Source organism: Triturus cristatus, chromosome 7, assembly GCF_964204655.1.
Source record: "Triturus cristatus chromosome 7, aTriCri1.1, whole genome shotgun sequence".
NCBI lineage: Eukaryota > Metazoa > Chordata > Amphibia > Caudata > Salamandridae > Triturus > Triturus cristatus.
In genome coordinates, this window is record NC_140590.1 from 707,389,291 (window position 1) to 707,414,151 (window position 24,861).

Consider the following 24,861-nt stretch of genomic DNA (forward strand, 5'->3'; position numbering starts at 1 on the left):
TACTGACATGCCATTTCTTACTGTCTGCAACTAAAACTGTCTCCTTCCATCTCATCTACATGCCTCCCAGGTAGAACAAGGATTTAATTGATGAATTGTCAGATTGTTTCTTCACCTCGTCCATCCAATATGCCCACACAACCCTTTTTGGGGAGTTCAACCTCCCACACAACACAGGATAAAAATAAGAGACACCCCATCAATACACTCAATATGGTCCAGCATGTCACACAACCAACACAGTCCAAAGGCCTGTCTGGAAGTTGTTACAAATCTATATAGGATCTGCGCATTTAGACAAAATAAACTGAGGGATTGGTGTCCAGACTGATTCTAGCCACCCCCAAAGGATATGTTAGTCTGTAGGCCAGCTAGCTCACAGTGCCACTATCAGCCCCTCTAACCAAGAAGCAAATAGATTCTGGCAACTATCAAACATCACAAACCCTCACCCCTCAGGTATTGTGCAAACAGTACATTACTTTTCGCTCAGTCACTCATGCTCACTTGGTCTCTGAGAGATACACAGAATAAACAGTGGGGACGTTTTCAATAAGCATTTATTTAACCAGCGTCATTCTAGTGTAAAATATGTGTGCTGCAACACCCATTAGACAGAAACAGATAAATACGATTATGAGCACAAGAATAAATAGAATTCTACCATAGTGCTAAAACAATGGATATATGCAGGAATATAGATACATGACAGTAATAATGCGTACTCCTGCGATGGCAACCCTAACTAAATGTACCTAAGTGTACCTAGCATGTATGTATGTGTATAGCCAACAATCCCCTTAGGATAAAGTCAACCCCATTACCTGATGAGAGATAATGAAGGACCCCATCTTGGACTTTTTCTCCTCTGGTTTGCCCAGCGAAGATGTAGTGCTTATATACCCGAGAGGTACCCTCAGGGGATCTACCTAGAAGACATGTCAGGCAAGGATGACGAAAGGGGTGACCCTTATACAGAGTTATTATGCAGAAGTTGGTAATCCTGCTGTGATACTGAGAATATTCATGCATAATACATGAGGCTAGTTTTTGGAGAAAACCACACAACAGTCTTTTAGCACCTAACTAGGTAAAAGGTCAGCGCCAGACCCGTTATGTAGAACAATGGTAGGACAGATGTAGGTAAAAGGTCAAGTAACTACCTAGGCCTATATTAGGGTACATTGGGGTTCATAACAGGCCATATCCTTGACCTTGTCTTCTCAACATTACAAACAATCCAGTGCAGACCATCAATACATCTGGCCCTTTGCCATCCCTAGCGCTCTACTCAGCATCCTATCAACAAACCAAGTTCAAAGCAAAAAGGAAGGCCAAACCTTCTAATCCTTCAAAGACTTCTCCATAGACAACCTAAAGACTGAACTCATCTCTTTCCCTATAAACTCCACGTCCAATGCCAACACCTTTCTAAACAACGTTCAACAGTTTTTGGAAAGCTATACGAACATCTGCACCCAAATTGCAATACACAAGTGCAAGCCACAGTAATCAGCACCCGATACTCTAATGGCCTTGCTGACAATATACAATCCATCAGCAAACAGAAAAGGAAATTGAAGTTAGAACAATATACATACCATCAGGAATGCCTTATCTGGTAGAGACTCCACTAGCCGCAGATTCCTTACATTAGAATATTCCCCATTTGTCACTCAATATCCAGAAATTTTGAGCAGTACCCATGCTTGCCAGTAGGTGGTGTCATTTGACTTGGCATCATCCGCAAAAGAAGTGACGTGAGGGTGCCTATATAGGCTGACATTATCCTATATAGTATACCGACGTCAGTTTCTTTTTGCGACTTTCCATGCCAGAAGCGTGGAAGCACAATGAATGCTAACACACTGGTGTGTATTGCTAAGGCCCTTAGAAGGGTGACCCTATGAAATCAAGTGGCAGAGCGAGGAGGATGGGAGAGTCTGTGAGGAAAATGCAACTAGATAGAGTCTTTACCAGATAAGGCGTTACCGGAGGTGTGTAAACTTTTATTAGAGACCTCTAGCCGCAGATTCCTTAGCTTAGAAGAAATACCCAAGCAATACCTTGCCAGAGGTGGGTCTACAACACATATTATATCAAAAAGTCTTGCAGAAGCAAATGGGCAAAGTGACAATGGACCTCATCATTCAGACAGTAGTGTTGGTGAACATGAGCAAAGTTGCCCACGTTACTGCCTGACAAATGTCCAGGACAGGGACACTGTGACCTAACACAGTGGTCGCAGCCTTGCTCTGGTAGAATTTGTGCACAAGCCTTCAGGAGATTGCTTTTTGGCCAATGTGTAGCAGATCTTGATACAGGATACTATCCATCGTAAGATGGTCCTCTTCCACACTACCTTCCCTTTCTTAGCACCAACATATCGCACAAAGAGTTGATCATCCACCCGGAACTTTGTGTGCAATCTAGGTAGAATTATAGCATTCTTTTTGGGTCCAGATGATGGAGTCTCCCCTCTTCTTTAGAAGGTTGCGGCGAAGCAAAGAAGGTAGGCAAGGTAATGTTTTGACCTACATGACAAGGTGTCACAACCTTCAGGTGAAATAAGCATGGGTCCACAGAATCAGCTTGTCTGAGTAAAAAATGGTCTAAGGAGGGTGCACAGAGAGTGCTTGCAGTTTGCTGACCTTCGCGGCTGATGTTCTGGCCATTAGAAAAGCCATCTTGATGGTAGAAGGGTCATTGACTCAAAAGGCGCACACATCAGAAAGGTCAGGATCAAGTTAAGATCCCATTGGGGCATGATGAAGGGCCTGGGAGGAAACATGTGTTGTAGAACTTTGAGGAATCCAATCACAACCAGAATTTGGGATAGGAGCACAGAAAGAGGCTCAATATCCCTGGATGCACACCATGCTCCGAACTTATCCCAATGGCTGATGTATATCGTCTTGGTTGCGGGACATCTGGCAGCCAGAATAACATCACATACTTTGGGGCAAAGGTCAAAAGCTGTCAACTGCTGTCTCTCAATCTCCAAGCATGAAGGCGGAGTGCACAGGTTCGGGTGCAGGGCCCTGCCCTGCTGTTGCAGGAGAAGATCCTCCCAAAGGGGTCGCCTGAATAGAGATCCGATAGTCATGCTCAGCAGTTAGGGCTACCAGACTCTCCATGTCCAATCCGGAGCCCCAAGAATGACACTTGCCCAGTCGTTAATGATCTTCTTGAGAATTGTTGGCATGAGTGGCATCAGCGGAAAGGCGTACATGAGGCCAAAGTTGCACTCAAGATGAAAAGTATCTCCGAGCAAAAACTCTCTTGGAACCTGCAGTCTGCAAAACTGCTGACATTGCTTCATCACTTCATTCAAAAAAGAAGTCAAACAGCTTTTAGTGAACAAATCTCCACCCTGAACCCACAAACTTATTCTATGGATACTGATCTCACCAGCTGTTCTCCAAATAGGGCTTGCACGCCGTCTAAGTACTGGTTTATAACTCACTGTCCCACTCCTCATTGCAACGGACATCGTCATTATTTATGTATCTTGGTTATCTATTTTCTACTTATTTAACTAACCTGTAAAGGGCTCCGATACCCTCTTGGGTCAAGTTCCGCTATATAAAACTTAATAAATAAATAAAATGAAATTGCCCATTCTTTGCAGTGGCGAAATGATCTAACCAATGTTCTCCCACTCTTGAGAGAGGCCTTGCACCACCTCCAGATGGAAATGCCATTTGTGATCCACTAGGCATTGACGGCTGAGTTCATCTGCTCTAGCGCTCAGAGAGCCCTTGAGGTGTTAAACTACCAGAGAAATGCCTAGACATTACAGCCATGTCCAGAGGTGCAGAGCCCCTTGGCAAAGGGTCCACGACCCCATCCCACCCTATTTGTTGCAGTACTACATGGCGGTGGTGTTGCCTGTGAACACCTGCATAAGCCTTTCCTTGATTGAAGGAACAAAGGCTTTCAATGCCAACCGGATCCCCCAGAGCTCCAGCGAGTTGATGTGAAGCCTGGACTCCACCGGAAACCAGAAACCGTAATCTTCTGATCTTCACCTCTTTCCAGATGGCTGCCCCATCCCTTGAATGACACATCTGTCACTACAGTCAGTTCTGGTGACCTGTTCTCAGGACACCTCCGCGCCGCACGGCCCCCAGCTGTGTGAGCCCCCTCGTGTGCCCTGCTGCTGCTCGCAGACTCGTTTTGCTATCTGCCTGCCTCGCACTGTCCCCCAGCTGTGTTCTAGTTCCTTTCTGTTATCTCTGCATTTTGTAATTGTTTTTGTGCATAACTGTTGTGATTTTAGGTGATTGTTGTGTCTGCCCCGCTCTCCGGTTTCCGCCATCGTCCTCGCGGCCACGCCCCTTTTTCGTGTCCGCCCCGCTCCCGCCTCCCAGCTGCTCCTCCCTCCCACTTGTCCATAAATGGCGACCGTGCGACGCAGGTGAGTGTGACCTGTTCTCAGGACACCCCCGTGCCGCACGGCCCCCAGCTGTGTGAGCCCCCTCGTGTGCCCTGCTGCTGCTCGCAGACTCGTTTTTCCCTCTGCCTGCCTCGCACTGTCCCCCAGCTGTGTTCTAGTTCCTTTCTGTTATCTCTGCATTTTGTAATTGTTTTTGTGCATAACTGTTGTGATTTTAGGTGATTGTTGTGTCTGCCCCGCTCTCCGGTTTCCGCCGTCGTCCTCGCGGCCACGCCCCTTTTTCGTGTCCTCCCCGCTCCCGCCTCCCAGCTGCTCCTCCCTCCCACTTAGCCATAAATGGCGACCGTGCAGACGCGCAGCGGTCACGCGCAGCGGGAGCGCCGATTGTGCGCCGAAGGCGCCCCAAAGGCAAGCCCGTCCCCGCCCGTCCGCGCCTGGACCGTGCCCAGTGCCGGAACCCCTGGCCCCGCCGATGCAAGACTACCCGATGGACCTACGACGCCGCCACTCTCTATCCACTCAATGCCGGCCAGAACCCTGCCTGCTACCGAGCCACCCTGAGACGCACCCACGGACCCTTCACCTGCCAAGCCTGCCGATTCACCTGCTACCGGACCTGCACCACCAAGTCGAGCACCAGCAGCAACCACCTGAAGTGCATCCTGCTCAACACCCGCTCCGTCCACAGGCACGCCGTGGAACTCTGGGACCTACTCGACGCGACAGCACCTGACGTCGCCTTCCTCACCGAAACCTGGATGAACGCCTCCTCAGCGCCCGACATCGCCACAGCCATCCCGGACGGATACAAGATCACCCGGAAGGACCGCATCAACCAGACGGGAGGAGGCATCGCCATCATACACAAGAACACCATCTGCATCTCGACTAACTCCGACGAAACCTTCACCGCCGGCGAACACCTGCACTTCCAGATACACACTGACCCCAAGACCACCCTCCGAGGCACCCTCATCTACAGACCCCCGGGACCACGCACACAATTAAGCGAAGACATCGCAGACTTCATCAGCCCGTACGCCCTCCCCTCCGCTGACTACATCCTCCTAGGGGACCTCAACTTCCACCTGGAGAACAACAACGACAGGAACACCACCGCCCTGCTGGACAACCTCGCCAACCTCGGACTCAAGCAACTGGTGAACACCCCCACCCACTACGCCGGCCACACGCTTGACCCCGTCTTCTCATCCAGCAAGCACATCTCCTTCAGCCACACCACCGGACTCCACTGGACCGACCACAGCTGCGTCCACTTCAGCTTCAGAAGAACTACGACCCACCACCACCCGCAACAGGCCCCCCGCCGGAGCTGGAGCAAGATCACCGCCGAGCAGCTCACCACCTCCCTCAGCCAGAACACTCCCGCCAGCACAACGGATCCCAACGAAGCAGCCAGCAACCTCACCAAGTGGCTGACCGCCTGCACCGATGACCTCGCACCACTAAAGAACCCTCCCAGCAGACCCGGCAGCAAGAAAACCCCCTGGTTCACCAACGAACTCAAGGAATCCAAGAAAAACTGCCGCACCCTCGAGAAAGCCTGGCAGCATGACCAGACCACAGACAACAGGACCGCCCTCAAGCACGCCACCCGAAAACATCATCAGCTGATCCGCGCCACCAAGAAGTCGGCACTCAAAGAACGACTTGAAAACAACGCCCACGACAGCAAGGAACTCTTCAGCATCGTCAAAGAGTTCTCCAACCCCAGCGCCGGATACAACAACATCACTCCCTCGCAAGACCTCTGCAACTCACTCGCCTCGTTCTTCCACCGCAAGATTGCCGACATACACAACAGCTTCGACGCACAGACAACGCACCCTACCACCGAACCAACGCCCGCCACCACCACCCTCTGCAACTGGACCCCAATCAGCACCGAAGACACCACCCGCACGATGAACTCCATCCACTCCGGATCTCCAACCGACCCCTGCCCACACCACGTCTTCAACAAAGCCGACGCCATCATCGCACCCCATCTCCGGGACATCATCAACTCCTCCTTCCACACCGCCACCTTCCCGGAGAGCTGGAAACACGCCGAGCTGACCGCCCTCCTGAAGAAACCAACGGCAGACCCCACCGACCTCAAGAACTACCGTCCCATCTCGCTCCTTCCTTTTCCGGCCAAAGTCATCGAGAAGACCGTCAACAGACAGCTTGCCGCCTTCCTCGAGACAAACGGCTCCCTCGACCCCTCGCAGTCCGGGTTTCGGGCCAACCACAGCACCGAGACCGCCCTAATCGCAGCCACCGACGACATCAGAACCCTGATCGACAACGGGGAAACAGCGGCCCTCATCCTCCTAGACCTCTCTGCGGCGTTCGACACTGTCTGCCACCGCACCCTAGTGAAGCGCCTCAGCAACATTGGAATCCGAGAGAAAGCACTGGAATGGATCATCTCGTTCCTCGCCGGAAGAACCCAGAGAGTCCGCCTCCCCCCCTTCAGATCCGAGGACACCGAAGTCATCTGCGGCGTACCACAAGGATCTTCACTCAGTCCAACCCTCTTCAACGTCTACATGAGCCCCCTCGCAGCCATCGCACGCCAACACAACCTCAACATCATCTCCTATGCCGATGACACCCAGCTGATCCTCTCCCTCACCAACGACCCCACCACCGCCAGAGCCAACCTACACGAAGGGATGAAAGACGTCGCCGACTGGATGAGGAACAGCCGCCTCAAACTGAACTCGGACAAGACGGAGGTCCTCATCCTGGGATCATCACCCTCCACCTGGGATGACTCCTGGTGGCCCCCGGCCCTGGGCACCGCTCCCAAACCAACAGACCACGCATGCAACCTGGGCTTCATCCTGGACTCCTTCCTCTCGATGACCAGACAAGTCAACGCCGTCACATCTTCGTGCTTCAACAACCTGCGCATGCTCCGCAAGATCTTCAGATGGATCCCCACCGAAACCAGGAAGACCATCACCCAAGCACTCGTCACCAGCCGACTGGACTACGGGAACACCCTCTACGCCGGAACCACAGCCAAACTTCAAAAAAGACTCCAACGCATCCAGAACGCCTCCGCACGACTGATCCTGGACATCCCCCGACACAGCCACATCACCGGACACCTGAGAGACCTGCACTGGCTCCCCGTCAGCAAGAGAATCACGTTCAGACTCCTCACCCACGCACACAAGGCTCTCCACGACCTGGGCCCCAAGTACCTCAACGACCGCATGACCTTCTACACGCCCACCCGCCAGCTACGATCGACCAGCCACGCCCTCGCCACCGTTCCACGCATCCGCAGAGCCACCGCCGGAGGAAGATCCTTCTCCTACCTGGCAGCCAAGACTTGGAACTCCCTCCCCACCCACCTTCGGCGAACCCAAGACCATCTCTCCTTCAGGAAGCAGCTCAAGACCTGGCTGTTCGAGCAGTAACATTTCCCCTTCCCTCAGCGCCTTGAGACCCTCCCGGGTGAGTAGCGCGCTTTACAAATGCCGTGATTGATTGATTGATTGATTGATTGATTGGTTGGGGAAGGGAGAAGGGTATACAGTTGACCCAATCACGTTTTGTCAGCCAACACTGCAAGTCTTTTGCAGTTCAATCCGAGATTTGGACCAGGTCAGAGAGATTGCCCTGATGTTGTGTCCACTGAATCTTCAATATTCACTGCAGAGCCCTCATATGCCAATGGGCATGTGTCACAAGAAGGATGCAAGAGGCTATGAGGTCCAACAGCCTCGGAATCAGTCTCACTAAATTTCAGGATAGAGGCTGAAATATCAGTATCATAGCCTGAATATCCTGGGCTCATCATCCAGGAGGCTAGGCCTGAAACTGCCTGTGTTCAGACCTGTGCCGATGAACGTGAGTTTGTGAGAGTCATGTGTGACTTTGGTACATTGATAATGAACCCCAGAGAGTGCAGGAGGTCTGCTGTAGTCTGGTGGTGGGAAATGACTACCTGCGGTGAGCCCACCTTTAACAACCAATCGTGGTAGGGGAACACTGGAACCCCTGACCTCCGCAGATGAGCACTTTTGTGAAATCCAAAGGGGTGCTGGTGAGGCTAAAGGGGATCCCAACAAATTGAAAGTGCTCTTGTTCCACTGTGAACCACAAGTAGTGCCTGTGGCAGTGACGGCCGTGTAGGGCGTTTTACCGGGGCGGTGACGTGGCGCAGAGGAGGGGCAGGGTGGGAGGTTGCAAAATGCGGCAAACGTCCGAATTCAGGTAAGTTACGAAAAAAAATAATAAAACGAATTTCATTGCGCACGCTGCATCGCATTTGGCGATGCAGCGCGCGCACCGAAATTTGTTTTATACAAGTTTCCAGGTATTTCCAGGTCCGTAATTATCTGGTTTTCTAACTTCTGACCCAATAATTATGAGCCTGGAGACACAAGACACAGACCCATCTTCAGAGATGTGGGGCTGCAGGCAGCTGCTGTGTCCTTCCCCCAACCCCACTCATTTATGTAGAGGAGAAAAAATAAGCCCCCCAGCAGAAGAAGAAGGAATTCTTCCCTTCAGCCACCCTGACACCTTTCACCCGTCCTGGGGCAAAAGAAAAAGTCTCTAAACAGCTCGTCATGTTTGTAGATTTGGGCCCGTTTTTTCCCTTGGATTGGACAAAAAATGCCTAAGTGGACTCAGTATTACTGGGTTTGCATGCTATTACCTGAAAGAAAATAAATTATTAATTGGGGTGGGATGGTTGCCCACCAAATGTAATTATGTTACTACTATTCTTGTTAGGTCCATTAACGGTTTCTGTAATTTCAAACAGTGCTCAAACCCTGGAGGCTATGGCACAGAACAGGCAAGCTTAACTTAGGAAAATGTGAAATGCATTTACAATTATCAAAATATTTAAAAAGTTGAAAACATGACTTAATAAAAAATCCAATTTCAATGTATTAGAATAGAGAACAATGTAATGAACAAAATCAAACCAAAACGAGAAACACCGATTAAGGGAAACCAGAGATATGATTTTTTAGGTTTTAAAGGCAAATAGCTCCACAAAACATTATGTGCTAACCACAGTCATCTGATTGCGCTTAACTGGTAGCTAGGCGCTAGTGAAGGCTGACTGCAATAGAGCGCGGGTTCAAAACAGAAACCAGGTTCATCCCGGTGGGGAAGTATCACCTTCTGAATTAGTCTCTCAAATGGAAATCCAAAATCCTCAGTGGGGGACAGCAGCAAGCTGTGACTGAGAAGGGCTCCACGACTCAAGATAGTCGTTGACTTTTGCTCGGAAGGCTTCAAGTGAGAGAAATAAAAAATTTGCACTAATGGAAAGTTCCTCACCAGCCAGATACTTCTGGCCACTTTGCTCGAGGAAGATTTGTACCTGTAGACTTAGTCCCTTTTTTAAAGCTCAGATTCTTCCAGTGGAACAAGGCTATAAACTGTAGCCGAACAGGGCTTCATTAGGCCAGATAAGCTTTCCACGACGTCTCGCTAAAATAGATTTACTGCTGCTGAAGAGCTCGGAGCAGAAGTAACCTGAATCCTTGGCACAGCAACAACACTCCTTCATTGGATTGACTTGAAAGATTTTCCCCAGTCCCCCAGAGGTTTTTTGAGCTAAACGTTTTTAAGTTCCACATTTTTGAGGATGCTAGGAGGAGTATACATTGACACAGCCATTGGTCACAGGACCTCAGGATCAGTACTTGGGTGTTGAGAGTCACTCCAGCAGAAGCCACCAGCAGATTTCAGGGTAGGTCCAGTTGGAACTGGTCAGCTGAGCTCTTCTGGAAAAGGGGCTTCTTGTAGCATGTTGTGTCACTGTAGCTTAGCAGAAGGTTAGCCAACTGACCCTTGGAGTCCACTTCTTTGCCCTGGGTATCAGTGAGAGCAGGTCAAGCCCTTTAGGTCTTCTAAAAGGTCTCATGAGCAGATGCAGTCCTTCCTCTATCGAGTAATGTCTGTCGAATAATGTTCAGGGGTGCCACATTTATGCCTGATACTAACTGATGGATGGGGGAGGGAAAAAAGTTCCCCAGGATAACGCTGTGTGCCCTACTGTAAACAATCCCACAGTTACCCTCTCCACCTAAATTCAACATGGCAGAACCTTTCCGTCCCTGTGCAGGTGCCTGAGTCAACCCAGGAGGGTTGACCAGGGAAATTAGTAACCCCTCCTCTGTGGCCACTCAAAACCAACTCTGGGGACAGCTTCTCTCCCACTGGGATTGGTGCTTGACTGCCTAGAGAGAGAAGGCCCAGGTGTTAGCTATATCTGCCTGTAACATGATAGGCCTCTTTGAAGTTAATTAAGTTCCTGGACACTGCCATGATGGCCATCCTATCAAAGGAACAGAACAGCTACCTACACCCAAAAGCCTTTGTCTCAGCTCTGGGAGCAGGTTCACACTACATCAAAGGAACTATTCAACACCAGGGTGCAGTGGTGTCTGGCATGTAATTAGAGTGGTGGGCGGGCAAAATATGGGTGACATTAAAATAATTTAAAAAAATTCCACTTACCTTTCTCACTTGCCGCGTGACATCCTCCTCCCTCGGGTGTCTTCCCTCCTCGAAGCTCCAGGAAACTGCACTACCCAATCCTGGTGCTGCTCTAAAGCTGTTAAACAGCATGAGAGAAGTGTCAGGATAGGAGGGAGTGGCCTCTCTCAGCACTGTTAAGAGAGTTGGAGTCCTGTGCTTTCTTTAACCCAGCTGAATAAGAGAGCTATGTTAGAGAAATCTAGGGGCATATCAACAACAACCGGCGATAATTATCGCAAAGTGCACTTAGCGCTAGGATAATTATCGCCGGCTAGCGTGGATTTTTATCGCTGAGATAGTGTGCTATTAGCAACGCTTATCTCAATAGCGATAAAAATCCTCACGCTAACTGGTTAACGTGAGATTATCGCTGGAAACCCAGCGATAATCTCACGTTAGCTTGTTGATAGGAACTCACAAACTTAGCCATGATATCCTCCTTCCATAAGATATCATGGCTAAGTCAGTCCTGAAGCAGGTGTTAGCAAAGTAGCGATAACAGGTGTTATAGCTACTTTTCCTGACGCTATGCTTCATAGCGTGGGGCTTGATGACAGGAGAAATGTCGCTTAGCGACATTTCTCCTATCATGTCAGGTCAGGAACGCCCACTTTGCATCTCATTAGAGATGCAAAGCTGGGCGTTAGAAATCCCCACGCTAAAGCAAGGTTTCACGCGTTAGCGTGACCTTGCTAACATAGCGATAAAATTATCGCCGCTTTTCGGCCGAAGACGGCAGATAAAGCGGCGATAATTTTTTATCGCCTCGTTGTAAATATGCCCCTTAAAGTGCGCATGTCTGGCTGGCATCACAAGACGGCAGGCCAAAGGGACATTCAGACTTTAAACATAAGCGCACAGCTCCCTGCTGCCACTCAGCAGCAATTGCCCTGCCCCATCCCGACACTCAGTTCAGGACGGGTTGCTGAAAAATAAAATGGTAATAAATAAACTGTAGCATTTTATTTTTTAGCTGCTTTGGAGCATTTATTTTGTGGGGCGATGCTCCTACACTCTCATGGAGGAGCCGCTTTTGCCAGGGTGAAGGTTGGAAGTGCATAGAAGTGGACTTCTAGAAGCTTCTGGCGGGTAAGAGATGACTTTTTGAAAGTACTTTTGTAAACTATGTAGTACAAATCCAACTTCACCAGTGAATTGGGCTTGTTATAAGTATTTTAAAAAGTCTAAGTATGACCTTGGTTTCTGGTTCCTAAGAGGAAATAACATTATTTAATTTGAATATTATATCCAAATACTTAACTATGGAACAGCTAACCATGCTACAGTGAAAATAACTTTTTGTCATTGTAAGGATATGTTTTACATTAAACCTTTACATGTCCTCCTTTTAAGTACCATGCCTTTTTGAGCATAAGGCCTACTTAAGCTTGACTAACTAATATTTAAAAGGAGGGTTTAGGCCTGTCACAAAGGATTATTTTGGCAGGGTGAACCTGTAGTTTTAAAACTGCACAGAAAAGCTACAGTAGGAAGCCTGCAGTAATGTTTGTACTGTTACACTAGTGGTGGCATAATGTGTGCTGCAATTCACTCATGCCATTTAACTTACAGGCCATGGGTGCACTTTGTACCACATACTAGAGACTGGCAGGTAAGTTAACTATGCCAATTAGGAGAATAGCCAACATGTTTTAGGGGTCAGAACAACATGCACTGGGCACTGGACTGGGCACTGGACAGCAGTGTCCCAGTGTGCAGATTTCAAACACCAGCAATAGTACCTAGCAAAAAAGGTTAGTGACCTTGCACACCCTCACAAAAAAGGGGATGACCTCGCAGGCATTTTCCTATATTTTGGCCCAGATATCTCTCCGCGGAGTTAAAGAGGAACTCAGACTGAAACCGTTATTGGAGACCCTTACTGGCCACCATGACTAGCATTTCACTACTTGTGTGTGTGTACCTTCTATGTCACTCAGAGGCAATCACCTCTATTTATCATTTTGTCGTGCCACAAATACCTGTTGGGAAGGGAACGTAGAGTGGTTTTCCCTCTTAACGTTTCTATACGGTGTAGAACAAATTGCATATTCAGTTTATTCCTTTGTTGTCATGTGGTCCCCATACCTTTGACCCAAAATTAAAAACCAATGACACTCCTTTAGCACTTGATACTAAAAGCAGTCAGGTTGTAAAATCTAAGGATACTCTGGGAGGTGGGGTAGGTTAGAAACTCATCACTCAATAGTCTTAGTAAATAGTCTTTCTCACAAAATTAATAAAATGAAGGTCAGTTGTTTGATTTAAATAATAAAAAGTATTTCAATCTCTACACACAACAACCAGTACTGCACATACAAATATCAGATTCCACACCACTGGTATTTCTAAATGGTGAGTATAAAGGTGCTAAACCGACCTCCATCAAGGTCTCTGAGAAATGTCTCCTGTACTTTATACCTGGAATGCCTGGAATGGTCTGACTTTAACTCAGTTAGCTTTTAGTTACTGGTGGGGGCCATCTGGAGGGATGAGACCCTCTGCATTTCTCTGTTGACTTTCGCTGGGGTCATTCTGGCTCAATAATTTCACAACCCAAAACGGAGCCAAATAGCCAAAACACACAGCAGTAGTGATCCTCGGGTAGTGAGACGAGCACCTCCAGGTACAACACAGAGGTGCACTTCCAGGAGTCCATTAGGCAATATAGTGGTCAACAGATTTCTGGTAAGCCCATTCCTGTTTGGGGTAAAGTCAGTATTCCGGAGAGTGGACTTCTTTCACACAGGATGCTCAGTCACATCTCTTTTTATCGCAGATTTGACAGGAAGAGGGTGGAACTTAGTGTTCCTTGTCACAATTGCAAAAAAGGAGAGGGGCTTTCCCTACAGTTTTATGATGGAACCCCGCAGGCATTTACCCCGCATGCCTTTACAACGCAGTCGGTATCTCGTGAGCGAAGTTACCATGAGTTACTTTAGCACACAAGTCGTTACAAAAACTTGCTTTAGGGGGCGCTGGACTTTGGAATCGTATACATTACTATTCCAACTCCAGTCTACGCAACAGTAGGGGAGGTGTTGGACTTAAAAATCCAACCCCAATTCGACAACGCACCGCCTACAGCAAGTTGCTGTAACGACTTGCGTGCTAAAGTAACTTGTGGTAACATTGCAAGTGGGGTACCAACCTCGCTGTAAAGGCTGGTCGTTGTAAAGATTGCGGGGTAAATTATGTTTCCCTTCCCTACTGTTCTACTACACAAATCTGTCTCCATCCAACATCTGGGGAAGAATGCAGCGAGAAATAGACAGGGGTTGTCCCTGCACTTCAATAGTGGCTTCTGTCTGCCTTCCTCCATTCATATGAGTCTGGATTGCTTTGGTTTATGATTTCCATGGTTTCCTCCAAAATCTCCTCTGAGTCTGGCAGGCGCACCCTCAACCTCAACTTGTCAGTCTAATTTATATACAGGAGTCCCAAAGTGGATTTCTGCTTGCACACATTAAAGAACCACATACATACTCCATGCTCACTCTTCCTCACTCGACAGAGCAAATATACTGTGCCATCAATGTCCCATATGGATGGAGTGAAGCGCTTGGTTGAAAAGAACAGGAAGTCCATTCGAAGTAGGAGAAGCCGATAGTTCCTTTGCATACTCTGGGACTTTGCATACTGACCTATCGAGGGAGTTCTAGGATGTAGACACTCACCTGGGAAAGGTTCTTTATATACCAATGCGTTGTAGAAATTAGCTTAACTATGGCGCTATAACTGCTGGGCAGTACTGGCCTGTCGAGTGTGCTTTACGTTCTAGGGATCAGCAATATTTCATTTGTTCTTCCATAGAAATGTATGTAAAATCGGTTGCCAACGTATTTGATGAGTTATGAAACATTATTTGACCTAATGTTTTCAAAAAATGTATTTGGGCGTAATCCCTCAACAATGTCCTGCAGGACTGAGCACACTGATTATGCTCATTTGCTCAGTAAAATTTAGGGTTCGTATTGTAACATTTGCTCAGTAAAATTTAGGGTTCGTATTGTAATATTCCATGGCCTTTTTAGGTCTTGCCTACGCAGCGCGCAAGCGCTGCGTAGGAGGGACCTCTTGGAATCACTCAGGACTTTTGTTCAAATTAGTGCATGTTTTGCCCTATTCTCTATTGGCACTCGTGCGCGTTTGGCGTTTCCGTTGCGGGAGCGAGCAGCGGCGCCATCTGTTAGCAATTATCATGCCTGCCACTGCACGCTCCCGCAAGGTAAACGCTGGACATGCCCTCAGAAACAAATTAACTTTCGCGGCCGTGGGGCTGCACTTGTCTTTTTTTTGTGTTTATTTACAAATTTTCCATCCGTGCCCCTGCTTTGAATGCCCCTCTTTTCCTGATTTCTGGTATACGTGAGCCCGGGCTCTCACACACTTACTGGTGTACCTCTTTTGTCACCATCTCAAGCTTTTCTGCAATATCCGGCCCATTTGTGCCCCCTCCCTCTCCTGTTTCTTCTGATCCACGCGCGTCTCCACCCAGCCCCCAGCCCTCTCTCTTGCTTTTTTCCTAATATCTAATCTGTGGTGGCTTCCCTTTTTATCTGGCCAGGTCTCCCGCCCATTTTAAGAGGTCCGCCGAGCAGGCTCAGAGCTCTTTTGAAGGTTTGTTTTCTCTGGAGGGGAGGTGGGGCTCGGATGAGTGGAGGCCACTTTTAATCCTCTTAACAGTTCAAACTTTTCCCTCCGCTTCATCCTGCCTCTCCTGAATATGTATCCCTTTATCGCTTCAAATAGCCCCATTCTGCCACTTTGATTGTGCCCTGGGGGGCTCTGCATATCACACAGTGCTTTCTCTGAGAGGGGATAGAGGTGGGGGCTCACAGGGCTGGGCACCCCCTGTTTCTCCTCTGCATATGTGCCTCCCCCTGCTGTACCTTTGTCACTGACACCACCGAGGAACGTGCGGCTGTGGGGTAGGTGTGACTGTTTACCTTTTCTCGGTACCCTAGGCTGCAATGCCATAAAGACTATAAGGCCAAATGCTGAGTGGAATGCACGTGATGCCTACAATAGGATCTTAAACGGCAAGTACAGCGCTAGCCCCTCAACTAGTGGCCCCAAAAACTAACAATCTGTACCATTGTTCTCAATCTTGATAATCCAAATTTGTTTCGACATTTGGTGTTTAAGTTTAATTAAATTAAAAAATTTTGGGCCCCCAAAAATGATAATGTGTGTCAAATCTGCATTTAATTTCCTCCTAGTGACACATTGCCATGTGTTTTATATGTTGGTGAGTTCTGTCAAGTCAATTCACCGTGTCCCACCGTCGCTACAAAAATTATAGTACTACTTCTATGTTCTTGGCAGGTCAGAGTCTCTTCGCCCTGTTCAGAAACTCAGACAGGCATTCCGAAGAATCCAGAACCCAAGGCAACCCCAAGGGTCTTGGGTAGAGCTTTCTTAAATCGGTATCCAGGACCCTCCTCGAGCTACTCATGAAGAGGACCCAAAATTCTCACATTCATGGCCCTAAACGGTTAATCCTTCCATTCTTCGAACAGAGGGCCAGGCGACAGGCAGAGACTGTGATTAAAGACTCCTAGATGAAAGTCAAACCCCATCCCCCTCTTTTTTAATCCCATAACTGTCTGGCAGGATGAGAAACTCTGCCAAAGGCACAAGTTGAGCTAGAAGGTAAACATAGAGCACATCTGCACTTTATGGTACGATATTTTAATGGCTTCTACTCTGAAGTTACAATATGGCCTATAGACTCAGGGGTTAACAGAAAAGTTTTCATTTGACGATTTTAATATCTGTTCTTTTAACTGGTATTTTTTGTGCAATCAGTTGAATACTAATAAACAAACAAACAAACTCTAAAACTAAAAGTCAAAAGTCCTTTGTGTACTGTGTTAGGATTGACACCATGTTTTCCAAAGATCTGCAGACAGGTAAGGCAAATGATAATGCGCAATCTGAGTCTGTGAGCTGGTGTGGTAGCGGAGTCCCTCTCAAGGCTCCATATGTTAGACTAGTCAAAGTCTAGTGTGTTGTGAATATATATTTGAGATCCTTAAGTTTTATGAGGGTTCCTTCAGATTCACGCTGCTACTATTACAGGTATCTGTGCATTGCTCCAGACCAACAGAGCCGTTGTGGCTGTATTTTATCAACTTTTTGGGTGACAACAATAAGCTAATGTGACCATGTTCTGGATCCCAGACGCAGATCTGGCATACTGCCTAACAGAGCCATGCCTTGCCTACCTATACCGACTGAAATTCTAGAGATATGTGTTGCATCCCAAGTAGGGAGGTGTATTTCTGAAAAACATTTACGGGTACAGGGACAAATCTGGATTTTTTTAGACCTGGTCAAAGCACCAAAATCGCCATGATCGAGGTCATAGATGACTCACTAAGAATAGATGAAGAGAACAAGAACTGCAAACTAATGCTCTTGTACCTGTCTACCACACACCATTCAATGCACAACTTATGCCGAAGGATGGAAATCATGGTCATAGATGACTCCCTAAGAATATTTGAAGAGGGCAAGCACTGCATACTAATGTTCTTGTACCTGTCTACCGCACATCATTCAATGCACAACTTATGCTAGAGGATGGAAATCAAATAATCTCTACTAAACTGATTCACAGACTTTCCAGGAGAACACGTTCATCAAGCTAGGCATGCTCCAGATTGGTCTCTTGTTCTCAGCATTTCATCGTGGGCCAGACAGGAGAAGCTCAAAGTGTCGGATCGTGAAGTGACATTTCCCAGGTGGCAGATACCTGTGTGGATCCAGGTATAATTAGGAATCTTACAGCCCACGATCACTGATGAATGGTCAGCTCCCTTTCTAAGACTCACTGATCTAAAACAACACTTGCAGTCTCAGACGTTTGAGGGCAAAAATTAGATGTTTTAGTCGTGGCATAATTTAATAAAATCCGGGCTTTGGTACCCTATTTGGGAGTGGCATAGGAGAGTGTAGGGTAAGGACATTGTACAGGGCCAGGGCATCTTTCCTTCTAGGTGAAGAGATCGCAGGAGAACATCAAAGTAAAGATTTGTTTTAAATTTGTAGGGCACTTCACTAACTACACTGCAAACAAGTATCAAGAGGAAAAAGAGGAAAGATCCAGACAAGAAAAAGAGACATTTTTGGTTCATCCTTTGCTAGAAGTAGAAGCACCAGGAATGACAAGGGACACTTATAATAGTCCTTGTTGTAATGACTCAGGACAAGTCCCTACTCATGAAAGCAAACAACCTGGGCAAGGAACCTGACTGTTTCAGAGAATTTCAGAATGCTCTGTTGACACACAAAAGGAAATAGAAATGTCCGCTGACATATGCAACAAGCATTGGCATAGCCAATAGGTCTCGCCTTTGGGACCTTATAAGTATTTAATTATGCATCACAATATCCTTGGTGCAACATCAACTGTTGCATGGCTAAACACTTATAATGTCCCAAAGGCGAGACCTATTGGCTATGCCAATGCTTGTTTCAATTGCCAGTCTACCCCATACCTACCTTTAAGATATTCCATTGGTTGCTTGTCACGTCAAAATACAAATTGAAGATACCAGGGTTAATGTGATATCGCCGTATCACATAAATACTGCTGACACTTGTTAAAAGAGTAAATCTTCTTCATTAGTAGAAGTCAACGGACCTGCAGAGACAGCTGTTGCTCAGAGGAGATGAGTCAGAAAGAATACACACAAAGAGTTCCAGAACACAAATAAGAAGAATAGAGAGAAAAGAAAGACTAGAGTAGAATGTTACATATCTTCCCCTTTATAGGAGAAACAAATCTTACAAAATAAAACAAAATCTACAAAACAATACACAATTAACTTTTTGACAAGTCACAAAATAATTATCAATGTACTTACAAATCAAATATTGTAACATGTATGTAAATACAATTATTTTTTTTCTATGACATAATAAAATCCTTAAAATGAGCAGGTAATTTACAAATCCTTCTAGAAGCCAAATTGGAATGACAACAAGAAGGACTTGTTGAGGAACCAAGATTGACAATGTTGTCCTGTGGAACAGAAATAGAGATATCACTTTGAGGAACTAAACTGGAACTGTTAGAAGAAGACACAGGAGTTTCAAACAAAATGTAATCCTCTGAATAAGGAGTAACAGCAGTTTTGAAATGAATGTTGGCTTGTTCTTCTGAGATGGAGACAAGTCTATTCTTGTTCCACCATTTCCCATCTTGGAGAAGACAAGAACTAATACCAACCTTCAAAATCTTGTAAGGAGAAGTAAAAGAGGATTCACCTTTCTTGACATTAAAGAGTCGGAAAGAATACACACAAAGAGTTCCAGAACACAAATAAGAAGAAGAGAGAGAAAAGAAAGACTAGAGTAGAATGTTACAGTTAACCTAATAGATTGTTCTCAACAAAGCTCCGAAGAGTTCTTGATGGGAAAGAAGGGTTTTAGGGAGGACGAGTGTGAAGGGTGCAGTTCAACGCCAAGTCTGCAGATGTGAGAGCAGAAGAGGTTGGTGAGAGACTAAGCTGTTATTGGGCCAGATGCTGAGACGAGGGGGGGGGAGAAGATGGGCAAGAAGAGATGCAGGATTTCACCTGCATCAGGTTGTAGGAGGCCAGAGGAAGAGAGGTCATCACAAAAAGAAGCAGCTGGATCACTTCCTGGGTCCCCTTTTCGGGGTGAGAAAGCGGAGAGGAGGGCACACTAACAATTTGCTGCTAACAGAGCACACACACCAATGAAACAAATTCGTTTTGAGTTTAAACCATAGATGCTTTTACTACCTGAAACATAGCACCCCCTGCAGTGTATGGGGTCCTGTGCTTTCAGAGCCCCTGTCCAGGGTTCCAGGCACTGGCAGTGGCCAGAACCCCACTACCTAACAGATGGAGTTCAAAGGGGTGGGGGCACGCTTATGGTTGAGAAATTATACTGGGGCTGATAGGAATCTGAGGGGGCTCTTAACATATTCTGCATGAGGGGCCATCATTCTGTTTTACACCACTGATTATTACCCACTCAAAGGCCACTCATGTTGTCACCTTCAACTGACAGAAAGGCTGAAATGTCAGACTCACATTTCAAACCTTCAGGCTAAACACTGAACATTACAGCATGCGATCAATTCAATAACAGTGCTTAATTTGAGGCGGTGGTTGTCAATCAGGCACTCATTTTGGGAAGAAGCACTTATCTTTCCTCATCAGACATTGATCGAGAGCAAGAGACACAAAGCGCAAAGAAGGAGGAAGAGAAAAGGGAGAAAGCAGGAACCTGCAAGAGTGAGTTAAAGGGCAGGGTGTGTCTGATAGTGGTTTAAAGAGGCCGAGTTGGATTCAAGACATTTAATAGCACTGGTGACGGGCTTGGGCAGGCCAGGGCACTCATTCTTTCACAAGTTAAGCACTGCAGGTCACTGCTGTATGTTCCAGAATGAATCTAGGTGGCAAACTCCTACTCCTACCACTCTCTGTTACATTGTCTTACCACGAGAATCTTGCCAGCGACATGTTTGTTTGTTTTGCGAAGGAACATTTCTCTAATGAGGGCTCATCTCTAGAGTCACAACAGTTAACCCTCTGCTTCTGTAATGAGGTAGGTTATATCTAGACTCGCGCTCTAATTATGGTTTCTGAAGGACCCAGGAGAGCAGGGCACGGCGGCATCAGGAGGCAGGCACAGCCCCGTCAACGTGCAGCGTGCGCGCGCTGCGTCAGCTAGGCCGCGTCACTGGGTGCCACCTTCAGGGAGGAAAGGAGCGTTCTTGCAGCTGCCGAGTGTTGCTCTTAACTTTCCTTTTAGTATTTTCACCAAACTGAATGTGGGGTTGGGATTGGGCAAATGTTTGTGATATCATAAAAGATTGGTATAATTTCTCACAGGATTAAGGAAAACGTACAGGCAGTGCAACCACCTTTTAGAACGGTTTCAGCCTTTCCTAAGGAGATGTCTTGCAGCGGTTCAAGGGATTAAATTGCAATACGCAGTTTGACTGCGTCCCAAAGGAGCACGTTCACAGGAATAAAAGCAGTGGCACCTTTAGGCTGTATCTTTATGGCCTTCAACATCAGACATGGATATAGGTCGACAGGGGACAGTATGACAGTACGAACAAAGGGCGCTCTAATTAATTCTCTAGCCATCTGCTGTGCAGGATTAATCTGTAAAAAAACAACACAGTGCCCCTGCCATGCTGCAAATGATAATAACAACACAACTACTAACCATCACACTCCTACAGTGTAAAAATTCAGACTATTCCAGGCCGCTAAAGCGATAGGAATGGTTTGGGCGGCAGGTAATAGTCATTTTAATGTACATTAAATTAATAATGAACTGTTGGCAGGTCATCTCTAACTTTGCCAGACAGCTCCACCTTGTGGCAGACTGTCACTGCTGTTGACAATTAAGTGCTGGTGCCGAGCACCCAAAACTATCGGCTCAAATTAAGCACTGCTGATGTGACTGCCTCAGTTGTGAACTGGGAAGGATGCAGACGTTGAGTTGAAGGGATTGCATAGTGGATGGATATAAAGGCAATTAAGGTAACCCTACCCACGAGTGTGCGTCAGGGTAATCAAGCAAGGGCTGCCAGTAAATCATTTGGTGGTGAAAGTCACTTGGCACAAGTCACTGATTTGGGAAGGTCCATAAAACAATTTTCACCCCAACTGTAGACAAAGGAACAACGCTCTTGGATTGTACATTTTAAGACCATGTAAATACACCCCTCCCTTTCTTCCTCATAAAAACTGAGCCTGCCCATAGGGCGGATTGTTACTCAGTAACAAAGGTAGGGTGTAGACCTTTAAATCTTATCAGTGATCGATGTGTGTACAAAAGCCACAGAGGAAATTATAAAGTTGCAGACATATAACAAAGGAAAATATGTTATTAATTTGTTTGCTGAATTCCGGAAGTGATACTGGAGGCAAACATTTCAATAGTCCCTCAGAATGGCCAGCGCACTCCTTACATGCTGGGGAAATCTCAGAAATCGCACGTGCAACTTGGTGCTCCATGTTATACCAGCATTCGGCCAGTACCCCCTGGTGGAGTGCATTATATATCAATCCGGAGGCAGCTCACAATAGAGAAAGATCAGGATAACGTTGCTGGTTCTGTTGAGCTGACTGGACAACTCCTAAGCCATTAGGTTTCTCTTCCAGTGGCACCCTCTGCACTCTTCGCAGTTTTCTTCACGGTGCTCCCGCTCACCTCTTGTCAATTTCAAGAGAGTGTGCTGGGTAGAGTTTGGTATAGTTCAGACATCTGCCCTATAAGATCCCAGAGTAGAATAGGACTAATTAGGCCATATAATCCTGAACACATAGATATTTAAAGGGTGAACAAAAGTTGGCAGGGCTGTGCTAACTCGTTTGTAAAAGCCCCCCATCCATTCCATGGTGATCTTTCAAAGTGCTATCTCGGCCCAACATAGTAAATGAACCACTGCCATCTTTGGTCAAAATTAGCGCTACACTTTTACAGGCATCATCAAGCAATACATTTGTAGAGCGCCCAACTCACCCGTGAGGGTCTCAAGGCGCTGAGGGGGGGGGGGGGGGGGGGTCGGGGGTTCTCCCCAAACAGCCAGGTCTTGAGGAGTCTCCTGAAGGCCAGCAGGTCCTGGGTCTGTCGTAGGCGGATGAGGAGGGTGTTCCAGGTTTTTGCGGTGAGGCGGGAGAACGATCTGCCGCCGGCGGTCGCTCGACGGATGATGGCAAAGCTTGAGCCATCTTACCTGATAGGTGCACCACTTACATACCATTACGTTGGGAGGCTAAAGCAGTGGAGGTCGGACAGGCAATCGATTGTTTTTGACAGATATTATCCCCTCCTCTAAATGGGGATGTTAGATTTCTATCAAGTCCATGAGAGATCCTAAACTTCATCCATAATGATCAGGTAACCCTGATGACACCCACCGGCCAGGGTTGGACTGCGTCAGAAAATACGACTGGACAGCAAAATAAAACTGGGCCTATTTGCAAACTTGTGGCCCATATTTGAAAATTTGGGCAGTGTTGAACTTGCAAAGACACGCTGTAAAAGGGTTTTGCAAGGTGTGAAAGACTGCATGGATTTGAGCTTGCTGCAGACAGTGTTTGTTTGAATCTCAGGGAAATCAACTGCTACAAAAGAAGAACAGCCCAGACACTCCCATGTGAGAGCAGCCCTTCAGGCCCTACCTGATTGCCCTGTAGTTTAGTTTATTTGAATAATTGTTAATTTACTTAAAACCATTGCAAAAAAAAGTTATACATGTTATAAATACACTAATACATGATGTGAATAAAATTAGTAATTCTAAAATTAAATCTTTAAATTTGAATTTAAAATTATTGAGTGGTAAGAAAGAAGGTGGAAATCAGTGCTTTAGTAAACAGGAAGTGCTATTTTAGCAGATTAGATGTTATCACATAGGTCACTGTCACGTAAAAGGGAAAACTGTTTATACTTTTTTATAGTTTCGTTTCAGGCGTATTTACAGATCTTGGATTTTCATCGAGAAGATTTGGTTCAGGAATAAAACAGGTCAGCCCCAGTACTGCCTTGGTGTAGGGTCATATTGTTCCTTAAGAGTGATATAACCATTTAAGCAGCAGTTTATGTCAGCAGCGCTGAACAAATTACATTTGCTGTAATCTTTGCTCCACCTTTAACAAAAATTTAACAAAGCAGCAGTTTGACTGGGGGTCCCCTGGATCGAAGCAGGCTAGAATTGCCTGCCTTCTTGTTTTAATTCCCCTTTGGTTAAATGCCCTGATTAATAGTGGTTTCCTTTCTGTCTGAACAATGTTGCTGGAACAGAATAAGTGCAACAGATCTTCCTTATTGGTCCCACAGAGTCGGCAGGTAACAGGGAGATTTCCACGCAGCCAGGGTGCCATATGCTCTTTAATTGTTAATACCCCTAGCCAGTATCAGAAATTGCAGATTTATAAAAGCTGGGTAAACAGTGGCAAAGATTGCCCTATAGGTCAGTACGACACAGCTCCCGGATACCCAGAAGAATAGTGGGCCAAAAAAGACGAATTCAATTGCTAAGGACAAATATTACATTTAATGACAATTTTGCTTATAATCTAAATAATCCTGTGGAGATGGAAACCCAGAATTAAATTTCTTGCATAAAACAACAGCTCTCCAACTCAGGGATAGTCTCCTCAAAGGTGTTCACCAAAATATGAGCAGTAGCCACACAATGTAAATAAAGTAATTTGACGGTAAGACTTCATCCTTGCTAGATCTCTCCTCCATGTGAATCATCAAAGAGCTTGAAACCATGCTTGTCCCACTCTTGTTTTAGGGTCCCTTCACGACGAAGAATTACATGTATCCTGAAACTTGACAGTGCAAGTTTACCACCTGTATTTAACCTGCCAACAGTGAGTATGCTAATGCCAAATACTGATTATTTCCCAACCGCACGCTCAGATAAAGATCCTCGTCCGACAACACTCGCAACCATCAGGCATATGCTTGGCTGATGGTATAGAGCCCACAGTGTTGAATATCAGAGGAACTCTATTCCTAGTCTGTTACTGGTGGCAGCTGGTAGTCCTGGTTCTTCTTGATTTGTCAGCCACATTTGACACAGCAGCCCATTCTGAGACACAGAAAGGCATATCCAAGCCTCGTGGTCAACCACCCCCCCCCAGTAGCATGCACATGAGGCCTTCCATTAGGATTATGAGTGCATGTCAAGAGGCGCACCAAGTGTAAACTGGTGACACTCAGCTGGAGTTAGATTGAAGATGGATGAGCATGGCCCATACATGTCGTGATGAGATCAGGAACTGTACCCATGTTCTCGATCAAAATAAACTGATGTGCTGGCACTGGAATTAGCCACACCATCATCACCAACTTCAAAAAGCTGGATGTGGTGGAACCAGCTACATCTACAATCTCAGGCGCAAGGAATATGAATCCCTTCT

General features: G+C 46.6%; 1 long non-coding RNA gene across 1 annotated transcript in view; it reads left to right on the forward strand.

Annotated features, from left to right (window-relative positions):
- Positions 1-24,861, forward strand: part of LOC146810376 (uncharacterized) — a 279,938-nt gene that overhangs the window by 152,952 nt on the left and 102,125 nt on the right. The gene's annotated exons all lie outside the window — the stretch shown is intronic.